Source organism: Triticum aestivum, chromosome 5B, assembly GCF_018294505.1.
Source record: "Triticum aestivum cultivar Chinese Spring chromosome 5B, IWGSC CS RefSeq v2.1, whole genome shotgun sequence".
Classification (NCBI taxonomy): Eukaryota; Viridiplantae; Streptophyta; class Magnoliopsida; order Poales; family Poaceae; genus Triticum; species Triticum aestivum.
The window spans coordinates 34,828,138-34,845,519 of NC_057807.1; the positions used below are offsets into that span (position 1 = coordinate 34,828,138).

The 17,382-nt window shown below is 43.9% G+C and overlaps 1 long non-coding RNA gene across 2 annotated transcripts; it reads left to right on the forward strand.

Annotated features, from left to right (window-relative positions):
• Positions 1–6,473: 6,473 nt before the first annotated feature.
• LOC123110247 (uncharacterized) lies at positions 6,474–11,295 on the forward strand. Of its 2 annotated transcripts, XR_006453242.1 has the most exons (5): positions 6,474–6,634; positions 6,704–6,956; positions 7,040–10,770; positions 10,931–10,979; positions 11,205–11,254. It is a non-coding gene; the product is annotated as an uncharacterized lncRNA (long non-coding RNA). The 2 variants fall into 2 exon arrangements; XR_006453241.1 differs by having other exon boundaries at positions 7,040–10,979; positions 11,205–11,295.
• Positions 11,296–17,382: the final 6,087 nt, after the last annotated feature.

The following is a 17,382-nucleotide window of genomic DNA, read 5'->3' on the forward strand; positions in this document are numbered from 1 at the left end:
CAGGCAGTTCAGGCCTAGGATAAGAGCTAGAGGCTTGTTGAGGGGTAGCCATGGTTTCAGCTTCATTGGCAGCAACTGGTAGGGACGTTTGTTGTGGTGTTCTAGGAAAATGAACCATATTGCCCCTAGTTGTGTTAATCTAGCTATGCTCTTCTTCAACGCTCCGCACCTTCAAAAAAGTAGTTTTGTTGCTTGCGCTTTAATTTAGGAGTTTCAACTTAACTAGCATATGTGCATTTGGGTTGTTGGCATATGTCGGCTACATACTGGATGCTTTTCCATCATTGTTTGACTTGCACAAAAATAATGGGTCCCTTCTGGTTTCTTTTTCTCCCTCCAAGTTTGTTCTTCACTGTAATGTGTGTCAACTCAACAAGAGTGAGCACACCCTTCCTGCTGGTCTTCTTCAACCTTTGTCTATTCCATTACAACCTGGGTCTTCTATTTCAATGGATTTTCTTGAGGCACTCCCCAAGTTTTATGGTTATAGCTCAATACTTGTGGTCATGGACCGTTTCAATGGCTCATTTCATTCCTCTATCTCAGCCTTTTAGCTATATACCCTATCTTGTATCCAGTAGTAAGTCTACTCTTCTTACCCCCTCTCCTCTACCTTTTGTGGCCCATCTATTAGCTTTTTGACCATCTTTGAGTCATAGCGAGACGACTCTATCTCTTTTCACAAGTACATACGTAAGTACAGTTGCGGGCGTCAATGATCAGCAATATTGAGCTACAGAAAGTCTATCGAATTATAGCTACAGAAAGTCTATTGAAAGGACCTAATCAAAGGCTACTGCAGATATAACTGACCCGCCTATGGAATCTATTGGCTCGGCTGAACCGACATGAAATGAAAGAGAGGAAGGCGGAAGCTATTGGCAAATAGAGGGGGGATGTTCTCCGTGTCTTTTAGCCCTCACTAGATGACAACTTGCTTACTTTTCACTTCTTCTTAAGCTTGGCAAACTAGTTCCTGACTAACTCGATAGTGCGATGAGCTTACTTCACTACAAAAAAGTACACTTCGGTGATGATACGTGTTTGTCATAGTAGGTCGCGTTTTTTGTCATGTATGTACATCCATGACGGTTTTATGACAGAATCAAGATAGTCATACCTGTGCTGTCATAGAAGTGTTCCATGACATTACCAAAATTATCATCACGGAAGTGTCCACTTCCATGACGATAAATCGCGCGTCACAGAAGTGCTTTCGTCAAGGGTGACCGACACGTGGCATCCACCGTAACGGAACGCCGTTAAGCTATCGGGTCAGGTTTTGGATCCGATAACCCATTAACAGCCCCAACCAATGGGGATTTTCCATGTGTAAAATCATCATTGGCTGGAGGAAACACGCGTCGGCTCATCGTTGGGATAGATGTCATCCACTCATTGGACAGAAGGCGCCTATGATACGTCGACACGTGGCACAACCCAACAGTGGCCCATTCCCGTGAAAAGGCCGGCCCGTTTGACTTGGCCAAAAGGTGGCGGGCCGGCCCATGGAAAGCATGTTAATGGCATGTTCGCATATGGCCCATTTACAGCCCGCTAACCCAAGGCCCGTTACGCCCTATCCGAATTAGGCCCATTAGCCTCATCTGGGCCATCCAATATGATTCTAGCCCGTTTTCACTTCTGGCCATGTATGGCCCATGACGTCTTTCGGACCATATGAGGCCCTTTGTAACTCTTGGCCCATTAATGGCCCGCAGTGAAACTGGCCCGTAAGGAACAGTGTATCACTTTACACCCATTAACGGCCCATGGTGAAACTGGCCCGTAATGAACAGTGTGTCACTTTATACCCATTAACGGCCCATTATTCCGTTGGGCCGTTTCCAGCCCATGTTATATTTCGGCCTTCTAAGAGCCCATTTATTCTTTGGCTCATTTCAGCATTCGTTTACTTACCCGTTACTGTCATTTTCTGCTTGTGGGCCAAATTCAGCCCGTGGTTACAGTCGGCCCGTTTGTGGTCCGTTAATACGTTGGGCCGTTTTCATAGCGTCATCATATATGGCCTATTAAGGATGGCCCGTTATGGTTGGCCCATGAACGGACAATTCCAACTCTAGCTCGTTTATGGCCATAATGCAGCCTGTTATTGGCCCATGTTTGGCCAATTGATCATACGGCCCGTATAAGGCCCATTGATGATACGACCCGTAGAAGGCCCATTATTTCTACGGCCCATAGAAGGCCCATTGTTTCTACGGCCCGTAGAAGTCCCACTGTTTCTACGGCTCGTAGAAGGCCCACTGTTTCTACGGCCCGTAGGAGGCCCAGTGTCACTACAGTAAATATTAGCCCATGGTTATTGTGGCCTAGTTTAAAAAAATAGGCTATTGCAGCCACTAGCAAACCGCGGAAAAAGAACTGCAATGACTACAAGCAAACAAATAAACAAGACAACAAGGAAATAAATAAGCAAGCAACTTACGCTAGGCTATCACGGCTATCACACATATTACATCCACTAGGCATCAAAGTTTGCCACCAGTGCAAATAAATGCGCCGACAAAAGAATATACAAAACTGAGAGCAGTTCAGAAGGCACTAGGCCTGGCCAGGTTGGGCCCCCCAAACAGCCGAACAAGCTGATTAGACCTCAGTTTTGTCAATGATAGATGCATGATGGTGCGCAAGGCAGTCCTCTGACATCTTCATTACATCTTTGACTTCAAGTCGGAGCTGAGCTGAAGCAAGCCGTTCCGCTTTAAATTGAGACTGAAGAAGTCAACCTGATTGAGGCAGCGACCACACAGAGGTTGTCTCACACCTGCTGGTGAGTATCTTCAACTCACTGTGTTCATCAAGACAGGACCTTGGGGTCATCTCGCTGTCCTCAAGATGGTTTGGCTCACTATCTTCCCTAAAGTTCTGCCTGGCGTAAGAGATACGACTCTGAAAGAGAAACAAGGAGACACGTAACAGGTTTCACAATTATATAAGAAAATAAATGGATCTGTTCTGCATAAGGAACATGTTTTTAAAATTGAAACTGGTAGTTGTGGCAAACATCCAATCAGATGTAAACAGTAAAGCAAACAGCAGTGGAGGAAATGATGCATATCCAAATCTATACTAGAACAAAGTTTGAAGGCTTGAGAAGGATGAACTTACATTACATGTTAACACGGGCTGGACAAAGCCCTTCTCCATGTTGATGGAAGGATAATTCAATAAATTCCCCAAAGAAAATTCTTTATAAGCGCTACCATTATTCTACATTTTGCAAAGAGTAAATATAGATCAAATAATATTGGAAGAAACAGAGGATAATGAAGCTCAGGTGCAGACTGATGATACATAATCAAATAGTAATTAATAAAGCACATCGTTACAAGGCAAAAGGGAGAGAGGTACTGACGAGAGCAATGCAGAGCCCAATATTGTTTTGAGATCGTATGATCCTTTGAGCAAGGAGATTCATCTGAAATTAGTTTTCATACAAGAGAGAAGGTAATGCACAAGCAGAAATTTAGGAGTTCAAATTTTTAATTGATATCATAGACAGTACCTGACGCTGGCCTCCCAGCTGTTCTAATAGGGGTTTGGCCACTGGAGTAGGGGTAAAGTGTGGTACAGTTGGGCCTGTGTTTTCTGTGGCTGCTGATCTATTTGATTTAACAGGTATCACTACCTTTTCCAAATACCTAGTTTGTACTCCTTGAGGATATGCACTCACCCTCTTCCTTTTGGACATCTATTACGAAAGAACAACATTTGGCTGGAAAAAGATAGTGTGACGACACATGGAATAGGTACAGAAAATGGATAGGTATGGCATATATGAAGGAAATATGCCCTAGAGACAATAATAAAGTTATTATTTATTTCCTTATTTCATGATAAATGTTTATTATTCATGCTAGAATTGTATTAACCGGAAACATAATACATGTGTGAATACATAGACAAACATAGTGTCACTAGTATGCCTCTACTTGACTAGCTCGTTTATCAAAGATGGTTATGTTTCCTAGCCATGGACAAAAGAGTTGTCATTTGATTAATGGGATCACATCATTAGGAGAATGATGTGATTGACATGACCCATTCCGTTAGCCTAGCACTTGATCATTTAGTATGTTGCTATTGCTTTCTTCATGACTTATACATGTTCCTGTAACTATGAGAATTATGCAAATCCCGTTTACCGGAGGAACACTTTGGGTACTACTAAACGTCATAATGTAACTGGGTGATTATAAAGGAGTACTACAGGTGTCTCCGAAGGTACATGTTGAGTTGGCGTATTTCGAGATTAGGTTTTGTCACTCCGATTGTCGGAGAGGTATCTCTGGGCCCTCTAGGTAATGCACATCACTATAAGCCTTGCAAGCAATGTGACCAATAAGTTGGTTACAGGATGATGCATTACGTAACGAGTAAAGAGACTTGCCGGTAACGAGATTGAACTAGGTATTGGATACCGACGATCAAATCTCGGGCAAGTAACATACCGATGACAAAGGGAACAACGTATGTTGTTATGCGGTTTGACCGATAAAGATCTTCGTAGAATATGTAGGAGCCAATATGAGCATCCAGGTTCCGCTATTGGTTATTGACCAAGAATAGTTCTAGGTCATGTCTACATAGTTCTCGAACCCGTAGGGTCTGCACGCTTAAGGTTTCGATGATAGTTATATTATGAGTTTATGAGTTTTGATGTACCGAAGGAGTTCGTAGTCCTGGATGAGATCGGGGACATGACGAGGAGTCTCCAAATGGTCGAGACGTAAAGATCGATATATTGGACGACTATATTCGGAGTTCGGAAAGGTTTCGAGTGATTCGGGTATTTTTCGGAGTACCGGGTAGTTACGGGAGAAGCAATGGGCCTTGATGGGCTTTAGTGGGAAGAGGAGAAAGGGCCAAGGGGCTGCTGCGCCCCCCTCCCCTCTAGTCCGAATTGGACTAGGGAAAAGGGGGCCGGCCACCTTTCCTTCTCCTCCACTTCCTTCTCCCTTCCTCCCCTCTTGGTGGACTCCTACTAGGACTTGGAGTCCTAGTAGGACTCCACATCCTGGCCGCACCTATTGCCTTGGCCGGCCTCCTCCTCCTCCATCCTTTATATATTGAGGCAAGGGGCACCCAATGGACACACAATTTGATCTACGGATCGTTCCTTAGCCGTGTGCGGTGCCCCCCTCCACCATATTCCACCTCGGTCATATCGTCGCGGAGTTTAGGCGAAGCCCTGCGCCGGTAGAACATCATCATCGTCACCACGCCGTCGTGCTGACGGAACTCATCCCCGAAGCTTTGCTGGATCGGAGCCCGGGGATCGTCATCGAGCTGAACGTGTGCTGAACTCGAAGGTGCCGTACGTTCGGTACTTGGATCGGTCGGATCGTGAAGACGTACGACTACATCAACCGCGTTGTCATAACGCTTCCGCTTACGGTCTACGAGGGTACGTGGACAACACTCTCCCCTCTCGTTGCTATGCCATCACCATGATCTTGCGTGTGCGTAGGAATTTTTTTGAAATTACTACGTTACCCAACAATATACTCATATATGATGCTTAAACTAAGCAGATGGTGTAACAAAGTAGAAGTAATGCAAGAGGTCAGATGCAAAATATATGCGACCAATACAACTTTGCAAAGTTAGAGCAAGCACCTTGATGGGTGAATAAGATAGGCCATCCTCCACCATGCCAAGTTTGTTAGCCAGTGGATCGTTCCGCAATATTCCTCTCGTGTGCCCATTCTCATATTCATTTTGATAATGTTCAATATCTGACATGCATGAAAACATAAAAACAAGTGAGATTTTCTTTGTAATGCAGAAGTGATTCTAATCCAATACTGCCTCCCTGTAAACCCCTTTGTGCTATCTCTGCAATTATTTTAAGAGATACCATGCATGCTGTAATTTGTTGTGTGCATTAATATAATGTGGCCTACTACTCAAAATATGAGAGCTCCAGAAGTGATGACACTTCGCAGATGACAACTTGAACATATAGTAAAGAAGAACAAGTCGACCTGACCTGGCAGATTCAAAATACACTACTGGAAACAGGGAATTTGCCATCAGCCAGCTCTTTGCCATCTGCCAGCTGATGGCAAAGAACGTCTTTAACATCTGCTTATAAAACACAGATGGCAAAGAACTGATAGACGACAAAAAACATGGTTGCCATCAGCCAATACTTTGCCATCTGCTAGTAGATGGCAAATAATCTTTGCCATCTGCCAGCAGATGGCAAAGAGGTTGGCAAATCATGTGGCCGTCAAGAGTGTAACGGCGTACCAGCCCCACCTCTTTGCCATCTGCCAGAAGACGGCAAAGATTCTTTGCCATCTGCAGATGGCAAAGAGATGGGACTATCTCCCTCCTTGCTAAAAAAAGCAAAGAGTGAAAAATTAAAGAAAAGAAAATCCCCAGCCTCCCTAAAAAAAACCCCAGCCACCCCGAATAGTGTCGGCCCACTCCCGCGTGTACTGGATAGGGTTCCCCGCCGCCCTCACCGGTCGCCGCTGCCGTCGGTTTCCCCTACATGGCCGGAGGATAGGCCATCCCGCCGGTCCATTCCCGCCCCACCGCGAGGGAGGAGACCGACCAGTTGCGCCTCCCCGCCGGTCGCCGCCAGCCACCCCAAGCTATGGTGAGCCCCTGCGCCACCGCCCTCTCTCCTCTCCTCCCCTACTCCCTCACCCACCTCTCTCCCCCGCAGACGTACCCCGCCGCCAGGAGGCCAGGAGGCCGCCATGGAGGCCCGTCCCGAGCTCACCTCGCTGCTCCTCCGGTGACCCTCGTTGCGCCTGGATCCCCCTCCCATGGCGGATGAATCGACTGTAGTGTGCAGCAGATCGGACAGCTGTAGTCGTCCATGAGGCTGCTGGCGGATGCTCTGTGGAGGAAGGACGGTCCCCAGAACATAATGCAGTAGTCGCCCACTTAGTACTCTGATTGCTCGTGAAGGCAAGGTCCCCAGAACATAATGCAGTTTGCAAATCCCGTCTCTCCTTTTACAGGCTTTTCTGATTGTTCATTTGTTCGTGAAGGCAAGGTCTTGCGTGAAGGTCATCCTCCTATATCGCTGTGTCAGGCACTCTGATTGCTCGTATTGATCGGAGTTAGAAAAGAGGAACCCAGATTTTTGTCCGTGAACTGTAAGCAGCAACAAGATCTTGCAATTTCTAATTTTCTTTTCTAGCCATCTACGTGATTCAGGTGCCTGGTTCCGTGCCCTCCTTTGCATTTTTTTTAGTTCAATCAGCAGCGTTCTTAGTTTCTTCTATCATATGTTTGTGTGCTAATTCCATGCCTTGCTCCAGTAACTAACAAGACTGCTCTTAATTTACCAAGATGTCATCTAGAATGTATCCATCTGCTAATGACTTGATGGAGTCATAGAAATGCGCTATTGACACTTTTTTAGAACAGATGCAACTGCTTGTAATTCTGAATAATTAGCTTTAGTTACTGTTAAAAACAACCTGTGAAAAAATTCTTGACTGGCCCTGCTCACGAGAGCCGAAATCCCTGGGCCCCCGAAATTTCTTGACTGGCCCTGCTCACGAGAGCCGAAATCCCTGGAGGCTGGAGTGGTAGATGATCTCATGCGACAGTGGGTTGAAAATGAGCTAGACGCTCGTGCCGGCGGTTTCGAACGCGTGCTGCCGGTCGGCTCCTTGTGTCCTCCAGTGGCTTCCATTGAGGTAGGCTTTGTGGAGGCATGTGTATGGGCTGTAGTCTGTAGAGTTAGTCGTGCGTCGGTGCTCACCAGGTTCATCCTGTGGCATTTCTTGGAGCAGATACGGTCGACATGTATGCTGGGAGCATGCTAATGGGGGCACCTAAAGTGTTCGACGGAATGGCTATCATATTGGTGCTTTACCATCTCACCTCACCACCACGTGATCAAAACCACCTACCAGAGCATCGGGGTTGATTTGTCTGGTTTTAGAAAGTAGAGGGGATTAAGATCCCGGTTTTAGAGGTCAGGGCCTCAGGGGGCTATGTGGCCAAAATGTAATACTTATGGGGTCATATACACTTTTTTTCTTAAATCTAATAGGTTTCTTCCTCAGTGATATCCCAAATTATCCCACCAAGAAAGATGGCCGCATCGTCCTGGCCTGCGCTCCCGGCCACCCGGCGGGATGTCGAGGCTGTCGTTGCCAAGGACGTGGAGCTGCACTGGCCTCTATTGGTGCACCGTGCCCAATGTTAGTGCTGCCAATATTGCTTATTTGATCAACTTCAGGTCTGCAATAGTTTAATCAGCTCTTTTTAGAGATATAGACTAATCAATACAGTAGCTTAATAACTTGTAATCACTAGGGCCAATTAGCTGATGGGAGACAGGGAGAACGAAGGTTGACGAGGCTTAGGCAGTCTGCTGACAGGAAATGCAATAGTGATTTCGCAAGAGAAATGGAGGTGATGGCTAGGCTCTGGCACGACAATGTTGTCCGCCTCCTTGCTTACTTCAGTGAATGCGATGAGCGGATACTCATCTATAGCTATATGTCGAACAACAGCATGGATCTCTGCTTATACTTCTATATTTTTTCTTGCCTATGCTCAGAATTTGGATCACAATAGTAAATAGATCATTAGGTTCTCTTCTATAATTGTTGGTTGTTGTTGTTCTGTGCTCCAACACATACGAGCAGCTCATTGTTGCACGGAGATAAGTTTCATGCACATAATTAAAGTTCCGGATAACCGAAGTACAAATCTGTAAATACCTTTAGAGAAAGCTTGTATGCTTGACATGCTTGACCATGTAAAAGCTCATGCATGAGTAATTATATCGTCAGGTTATTCTTTTTATCTGCAAGGTGAGCTTCAAGATTCTGTAAACTAGCATTTCCAATAGTTTAGAGCTGCCACTTTACTTTCAGTATTTAGGTGGATGATCTCTGTTTAAATTCCTAATACAAGTAATGCACTCCGGCAAGTTCTATTTATTTGTGCCCTTGCTGCAAATAGATGTAATTTTATCGCGAGCACCCAAGTACAGCAGCACTATTGTCGTTCATTATTGTTGGCTTATGCCCTAGAGAGAAAATAATTAGCATTTACCTCTGTGTACCGGACTGTAGTTGTACCATATGCCTATTGTATCATTTTCATCCTTGATAGATGCAGCGAGTAAGTCGGACCCTTCCCTGGACCCTGCGCAAGCGGGAGCTACATGCACCAGGTTGCCCCTTTATAGATGCAGCGAGTAAATTGTCACTGAAAAATGTTGTGGTTGCAGCGTTTGTTTTGTTAATTCTGCATTCCTTCCTTTATGAGAAAGTGTTACTTCTGCGTTAGTTATATGTTATGTTTCTCTATGTCCAATTCTTGTATTGACTTCAGATTGTGGAGAAGCATGTCTGCTCCCAGTGGAGAGGACTTTCAGAAAGACAACTTAGACACTTGCTTTAGCATTCACGTTTACTATTTTTGTAAAAATATTCATACGTGTGTTTGAATTGTTTTTAGTAGCTGTCTTTATTACTCTCTCTGATTGAAAAAAAAAATCGGATGCTGCCTACAGCAAGTCCGTTTGTCATCAGCGCCTTTCTTTGCTTGGTAGCTCCACATCCAATCTTTCAAGCTACATCCATATGTAAGAAAGTTACAATTAATCCAGTACTAATAGTTTTGTACGTACGTATATGCGCACTCACCCCTTCTATATACATATGATTCAGGAGCATCTTTTACTAGCATTTTGTTTCATTGCCCCATACAAAATGTATGCAAGTGATGTCTATTGTTACAGAAGCATGTCTTGAATAAAAGCTGGTTGGCGTAGCACGGGCATCTTGCTAGTTAGTACATATATGCCTTGATCATGCTTTTCTTCCTTTGTGTGTTACAACAAACCGTGCATACAGTTGTGAATTGTGAAAAGCATATATAGCTGTGCTATAGATTGAAAATCTAAGTAAACAAAAACAATCAAACTTCTTTAGGCAATAAGAAATCCAATTAGTAAACAACAAAGGAATACAATTCCATAGTTCCACAAATAACCATTGCAGAGGTTTGATTGTTTAGGCAAGATGCTTACTGCTCTCTGCCATTCGTCCGAGTAGATCAGTTCAGTCTGTTTGTTTATTATTAAGTACTTGATGTAGCTAGCTTTAAGGTTTCCATCCGTTCTTCATTCTAGGCTAACAACTAATTTATGCTTTTTTTATATAGGCTATAATTTCCAATATTTATGTTTGCTATATTTGTTTTTTTCCTGAACATATAGCCAGACATTAGGAGTAAAGGGCTCCAAGGTGGCGCAATGGTTTACAAGAAAACATCCAAATGGAGAAGAGCAAAAATCGCTAAGGCTGTGTATCTTTCTCACTTGCTCTTTCAAACACAATAATTCTTTATATTATTCCCCCCTTTTTATTTGTTAAAGCACAATTAATTATCGACGAGAATGTAGGGGCAACGGAACATTTCATGTCTGACATGCTATTTTGGTTTGAACATAGCTATATTAAGTAAGTTACTCTGACCACATCGATACCGATGTTGTATGTATCAAAAGTCATCCTTCTACGTGGATTAATAAAGAAGGATGAGATGGTCACAACTGACACTTTAGCAACATACTAAATTCTACACATTGCATAGTAGTAGTAGTATTTTTCACTGCGAAAAGCAACCCTGAATTAGTTTTCAAAATTATATTTCATGGCTTTCAAAGTTTTAATATGATTGTTGTTGCTATCTGCCATGTCGCAAATGTCGGCCGGTGCACACCATGTTGCATGCTGTTCCGTGATTTCTTAGGTACTCTACAATTTACTACCTGACATGAGTTACCACTGTATTTTCTTCTTCTAATTACAACATGTAGAAATGTGTGTTAAGAGTTCAATCATATACAAAGATGCCTATATGTTGTTTTTGGTTTTACCTGCATAAAACTAAAATGGTTCTCTCCTAACAGAGAGGCAGTGGATATGTGCTTCTCAATCAAGGAGCTTTTGTCAAACCGGGTATGCAACCATGCACGTTGTAGTTCATACTATATGGAATTTACTTTCAGTAGGAATGTGAGTATGTTGCTCCGGTGATAGTAAGCATTTGCATTGTTTCAATACATATCACAAGTCTTATTTTACAGATATAAGTTGCATCATAATAATCTTCACATTTTAGTTGCATCATAATAATCTTCTTCTAGTCTTCTTCTTCTAACTTTCTTCTTTCCCATTTTGTAGATTTGCTTTAGATCACGGAAGCTTGGGTTGATGGAGTGCTTGTCTTTAGTTTTTGTTTTGACTTTGTGAAACTTGCTACCTATGATGAAACTATGTAATATTGATGAAACTATGTATATGTATTGATGAAACTTGCTACTATTGGTAACATGTGTTGGATATGTGTTCGATATATATGTGTTCATGACTATTGGTAATATGTGTTGAATATGCTATATTGGTCACATAAATATATTTGTGTTTGATTTTCTGTGAAAACGAATTGATATAAGAAAAAACAAAATTAAATGAGGTAATATAGGCACTTTGCCATCTGCTGGCAGATGGCAAAGAGCTTTGCCATCAGCTGGCAGATGGCAAAGAGGCCACGTGTCATCTACATGTAAAATTTGGGCTGGCCTATTTGGGCCCTTTCATCTACATGTAAAATTTGGGCTGGCCTATTTGGGCCCTTTGCCATCTGCCAGCAGACGGCAAAGCATGCAGCCTTTGCCATCTGCTGGCAGACGGCAAAGAGCCTGAAGCCTTTGCCATCTGCTGGCAGACAGCAAAGTATGCCGTTAGCCTTCTGACGGGGCTAACCCCGTTAAGAGGCTTTGCCATCTGCCAGCTGATGGCAAAGGCGCAGGCTCTTTGCCATCAGCCAGCAGACGACAAAGAAGCGTTTGCCAGCAGGGTTTCAAACAAACTGTTTGCCATCTGCTGGCAGATGGCAAAGCCTTTGCCATCCGCCGACCATGCCTTTGCCATCTGCCAGGCAAAGTGCCAGATTCCAGTAGTGATATACTAACGGAGAACAACTCAACCTGACCAGTCGATCGCAACAGAAGAGTACCATCCTAAAGAAGAGCAGAAGAGCAAGCAGATTGAAGATATTACAAGTCTTTCAATACAATGTTGGTTGGCCACCCATGATGAACCAGAGCACACAGAGAAATACTATTCTTTCCGGTCTCTCCATATGTGGCTCACATGCATTTCGAAACTAAAGTAGGAACATTTAGCTAACCAATTAAACATCTCTCAGTTTTACTAATATCAGCAATAATATCATATATGAATTTGTACAACTAAGCTTGTTTAGCTCGATGGGTGGAGCAGTGCTATTACGACACGGACCACGTAGGCTGATTGTGGTCATCATAAAATGGGGAAACCATAAGCATGATGAGTACAGTGTTGACCGTGTCAGTGTGATGGTAGATCTGAAGCTGCAAACCGTGTAAAGGGTAGTTAGCAACCGATGTTTGCTTTGAAATAACAACTAAGATTTGGTATGGACAAGAAAGTACGGTCAACAAGTGACAAAGAAATGCAATTATGCTATCTCTCTATATGTCGCGACATGCATTTGGGAACTCAAGTGGGACCTTTAGCTAACCAATTTAATGTGTCGGTTAACTAATATCAGTATCAGATCACAATCATATTTGAACAACTAAGCTTTCGAATTCTGAGTGTTGTGTTGTTTAGCTTGAAGGGTGGAGTAATGCTAGTACGACAGAAAGCACCTACGCAGATCATAGTAGAGTAGATAAAATGGGAAAACCCTAAGAATCAAGAGAAAAATCAGGAAAGTGGAACTACCTGGACCAGTGGGTGGCGCACATGCTTTTCCAAACGAATATAGGAACATTAGGTGACCAATTAAACGTTCTCTGTTTTAGTGATATGAGCATCAGATTAGATTCGTATTTCAACACGTAAGCTTTGGGTTGAGGCCTTGAGGAGCAATGCTAGCACGACACGAAGCACCTACGATGATGTTAGTGAATATGAAGGGGGGAAACCATAAGCTTTACGAGTATAGTGCCCGTGCCATGGCGGATCTGAAGGTGCACACCAGACAAAGCTACTTCGCAACCAATGTTTGCTTTCAACTAGCCACTACGATTTGGTACGGATAAGAAGAGTACAGTAAACAAATTACAATCCATTTTCCGGGTGAGATCAATAACTTAAGCACATGTGGAAGAGTACCACCTCTCTTGCGATGTCGTGTAAGCCTATGCTAATACGTTGAGGGTGCTGCGGGTGCGATGGCTGTCGGCGGCGGGGAAGAAGACTTTAGACGGCAGACGGCCGGGTCGGGGGATATATCCTGTTGCCGTGGACGACGCGGTCATAGGAGCGACAACGACAAGGTGGACGATGGCGCCGATGAAGCGAGAGGAGGCGATGAAAGGATCCTAGTCCAGTGCTGTGGATGAGAGACGTCCATCTCTTGCAGTGGACGACGGGGTAGGGGTAGCGGCTCCGGCAAGGTGGAGGATGGGGTGGCGGACGGAGGAGGTTGGCCACAATGCGGTGGTTGTCGTGCCGCCGACGGTGTATGAATGGGGAAATGTAGGGGAGGGGGATCTCAAACTTTGGGACGCGCTTCTCTGAAATGTGGGAAAGTTACGAACTTATCCCCCGTTTAAAATTTCGGACATCGCGTTGGTTGGGGATAGGATGGTAATCTTGCATCTCCCAAATATTTACCGGTAACTATTTCAGGCGAGGAGAGGGTGTTTTTCCGCCCACGGTTGGCGCCCACGGTGTATCAACGGGGCTGACAGGTAGGGCGGTTGTGTCTCGTCTGAGGGAAGTTACACATTTTCCCCTATTTAAAATATTAGCCTACATCGATTTCGGACGAGGAGAGTTTGTTTTGCCGCCCACCGTGTATGAATGGGGAAATGGAGGAAGAGACACATGTCTTTCGGACGATCTTGAATCAAATTTGTTTTGCCGCCCACGTTTGGCGCCCACCGTGTCTGAATGGGCTCAGAGGCCGTCGTGTCACGTCTGATTGAAGTTACTAGTCTACCCATATCTACAGCAGTGTAAATCCGGTCGATAAGGATGTCAAGTGTCAGGGGTGGACATTAATTTCCATCTCGCAAAGACTTGCTTCGGGCAGCCCACAAATTATAGTGAGTGTTTAGCCACTTCGTTCAAAACTTGGGAGAATTAGCATTCACGTTTGCCCTAGGCCCTGGCAAACTAAATTCAAATCCAATTTGTATTCGATTACGAATATTCACAAATAATTCTATGTTTTGTTATTTATTTCTTCAAAACCACAAAAAAGATTTATTCCACCTTTATATATGATTATGATTTAGAAATGTCGTGATCTTCGAATTCAGTATGTTGGATACACTCCGAGTCAAACAGTTATTTCATCCAATACAATATGCTCACAAGAAAAATAGTTCACCTTATGTCAATCATACAAGTACTGAGGATTACCTCGCCTAAAAAATTCGGATCATTACAACACATGGACAACATAGGGGGTCTTGCAACATAATCCATTCAGAGACATGACAAAACACGCAAGTACAATAATCTAATGACAATTTCAACTGGTATCTAAAGAAGAACCGGGATTACCTTGGGCTTCAGATAGCAGAAACGGTAGGACCTCCTCTGTCTTCAAATGCAACATTCTTACTTCCTCCAATTCTTGGGTTGCTTGCATAATGCATGCCGCTAATTCCGTAATTTCGAGCCTCAAGATAAAGATTACCTCATTCATGGCAGCCACACCATCTCTTTCTGCCTTTAGTAGAGCCTCAAGCACTATAATATTTGTGCTCAGACTGCTCTCCAGCGGTGTTGCCTCTGAACTGCTACCATCTGGTAACATGGATGGTGCACTGCTTCCACAAATAGATTCTGGGGTTGTACATTGTGTCCTAGTGTGAACGGCATCCTGAAAGGTTTCCGCTGGACATAAGTAAGAGATAGTTATCGTATGATCCAGGCAGTAAGTTTACATGGTAAACGACGGACAAATTATTGCTGAGCATGGCAAACTATATTTAAATGGTTCGAAGCAGCATCAGCCGAAAAGAAATTAAAATGGTAAAGATGAAACTAGGGATGTAAGTGGCAAATAAACGACATCCGCCAGTCCCATCTAGTTAGTTTTTGCTACCTCCCTAGTTCATTTTCCTCAAAAAACAAAAACTCTTTTGAACTATTATACCACTAGTGGACTTTAATCGGGATTAAATGGGACCCAGTTGAAAGGGAGTGTACCACCACTATATTTAAGTTGCCAAGGCATCTAAGCAGTTGAAATAATCTAAGAAAGCACTTAACAGTGTGGCCTCATATAAACTACAAAGACAGTCTTGTGATGAAGTTGAGAGAAAAATTTAAGGACTCAAATGAAATAGGCATGCATTTCTGTACGATAGTACAACAGGCACTGCTGACATATTGGTCAACTCAGGTATAGCGTAACAACAAACAAGCATTCGAATCAAGCAATACAGCAAAGCAGACAACTGAACTATTTGTAATTCGGTAGGATTACAGGTTGAGGGCACAAGCCAAGAAAGCAGCCCACTCGCATTACATTTCACATGTACTAAAACACACTGGCTTACCATATGTTGCTGTGAAGCCTCGCTGCTGTTGCAATGTTCTTTGAAGATATCGTCAGCATCCCGTGGTTGCAAATCTAGTTGTTGTAGTTTATTCTGCACCCTCTATTTAGGTAAAATTAATTTTAATCACATGCACTGGTCCGAATTGATCATCAATGGTTCATCTAAACTAATGAAAGAAGGGTGTGTGCATACACGACAATATATCTGCTTCCCTTTATTTTTATGCTTGTTCGAGGTGCCAGCCCTAAAAGAACAAATATTTTGCTTGATGGGGTTGGCAGCTCCATAATTAATAGAAGCATCAAATTAGTCATGCAACTTGGGAAGATCAAGAACACACAAATAAGTAATGAATAGAGGCTCAGAGCAGTGATGTAATAGCTAGCATCAGAAAATGTAGGGTAGAACGAACAAAAAGCAGCGGAACCACATGCTAGTTTGCTGATGTGTAATTAAGCATAGAGAACATTAAGCAGTCTGATGGAACCAACAAGTGGCATCAGAACAACACTATTATCATAAATATAGCATTCAAGAAGTAAAATAGTAGGCAGTGATATCTAGGAAGTACAGTAATACTACTTAGGACAAAACTAAAGCATATTAACTATATGTGCACTGGTATGTAATTTACCACATGTAACATGTTCACTGCTAGAAGTATGGCCCTACAAGTACAAGCAGAATAACACGTCTCATGAAAAACTGAATGATGCCCTGAAGAAATTCAAAGGTGCGGTGCTTATGCTAGGAAAGTGAACGTAGGCTCCGGTCGTTGGATAATAGTACCTGATTCTCGGCGGTGTATGGGTATCGTTGTCATACTTGATAGCTAAGGATTGTCGATGGTGCTCGTGTTGCGGTTGAGTTTGGGCCGGCTGTCGCCGTCGCTGAAGCGGCTCCGGTGCTACGGTTGCGGCGCCTGTCGACATACAAGAAAGCTAATCTGTGGTAAGTGAACAGTTGCACGATAAAGATAAAACCGAAGGAGTACAAATCTAAATAACCTGATGAGGCTGCGGCGTCGGTAAAGTAGGGCCGGTGGAGTTGAATATGGCGTCCGTGGAGCGGGTCCAGTGTAGTGGACGAAGGCTTCGGCGGGCGCGTTGCACAATGCTTTCGGTGTGGCGGATGTGTTGCGGCGGACGAGGGCTTGTATGAAGGGACAGCGAAGGGGCGGACGAGGGAGTCAGTGAAGGGCCTACGCTGTGGTGGACGAGGGTGCCGGTTAAGCAGATCCAGTGCGGTGGACCATGATGGCGGTCAAGGAGATCTGGAGCGGTGGACAAGCCAGTCGCTGAAGCAGCTCCGGTAAAGTGGTGAGTTGGCAGTTGGGGGTTCCAAGGTGCGGAAGGTAGATCCGACGGGGTGTGAGGTCCACCGCTGCGGCAGAGGACTAGATTCGGCGGCTTGTCGTGGTTGGGTGGTCGGGGAGGGGAAGGGGAGGGGCTCTGAGGAAGAATGTTGGGGGCAAAGAGGGGAAAACAATGGAGTTACCAAAGTAGCCCTTTTCCATTCATGTGGCAGGGGTAAAACAAGAATATCATAGGGCTAAACTTCCAGGCGCGTGATATTTCGATGTGAGCGGGAAGTTTGAAAGCTTTTGGCGCCTAAAATTATAAGTATTCTGCTCTCGTACGGCCGACTATGATATCATGGCCGACAATTTGTTTGTTTTGCACGCAAAAAAATGTGCAAGTTTTGAAAATCAATGTCTCCAACTTGAAACTTAGATTGTCCATTCAATTCAAATATGGATCATTGAGCTACTACAAGCAAATACCATCATA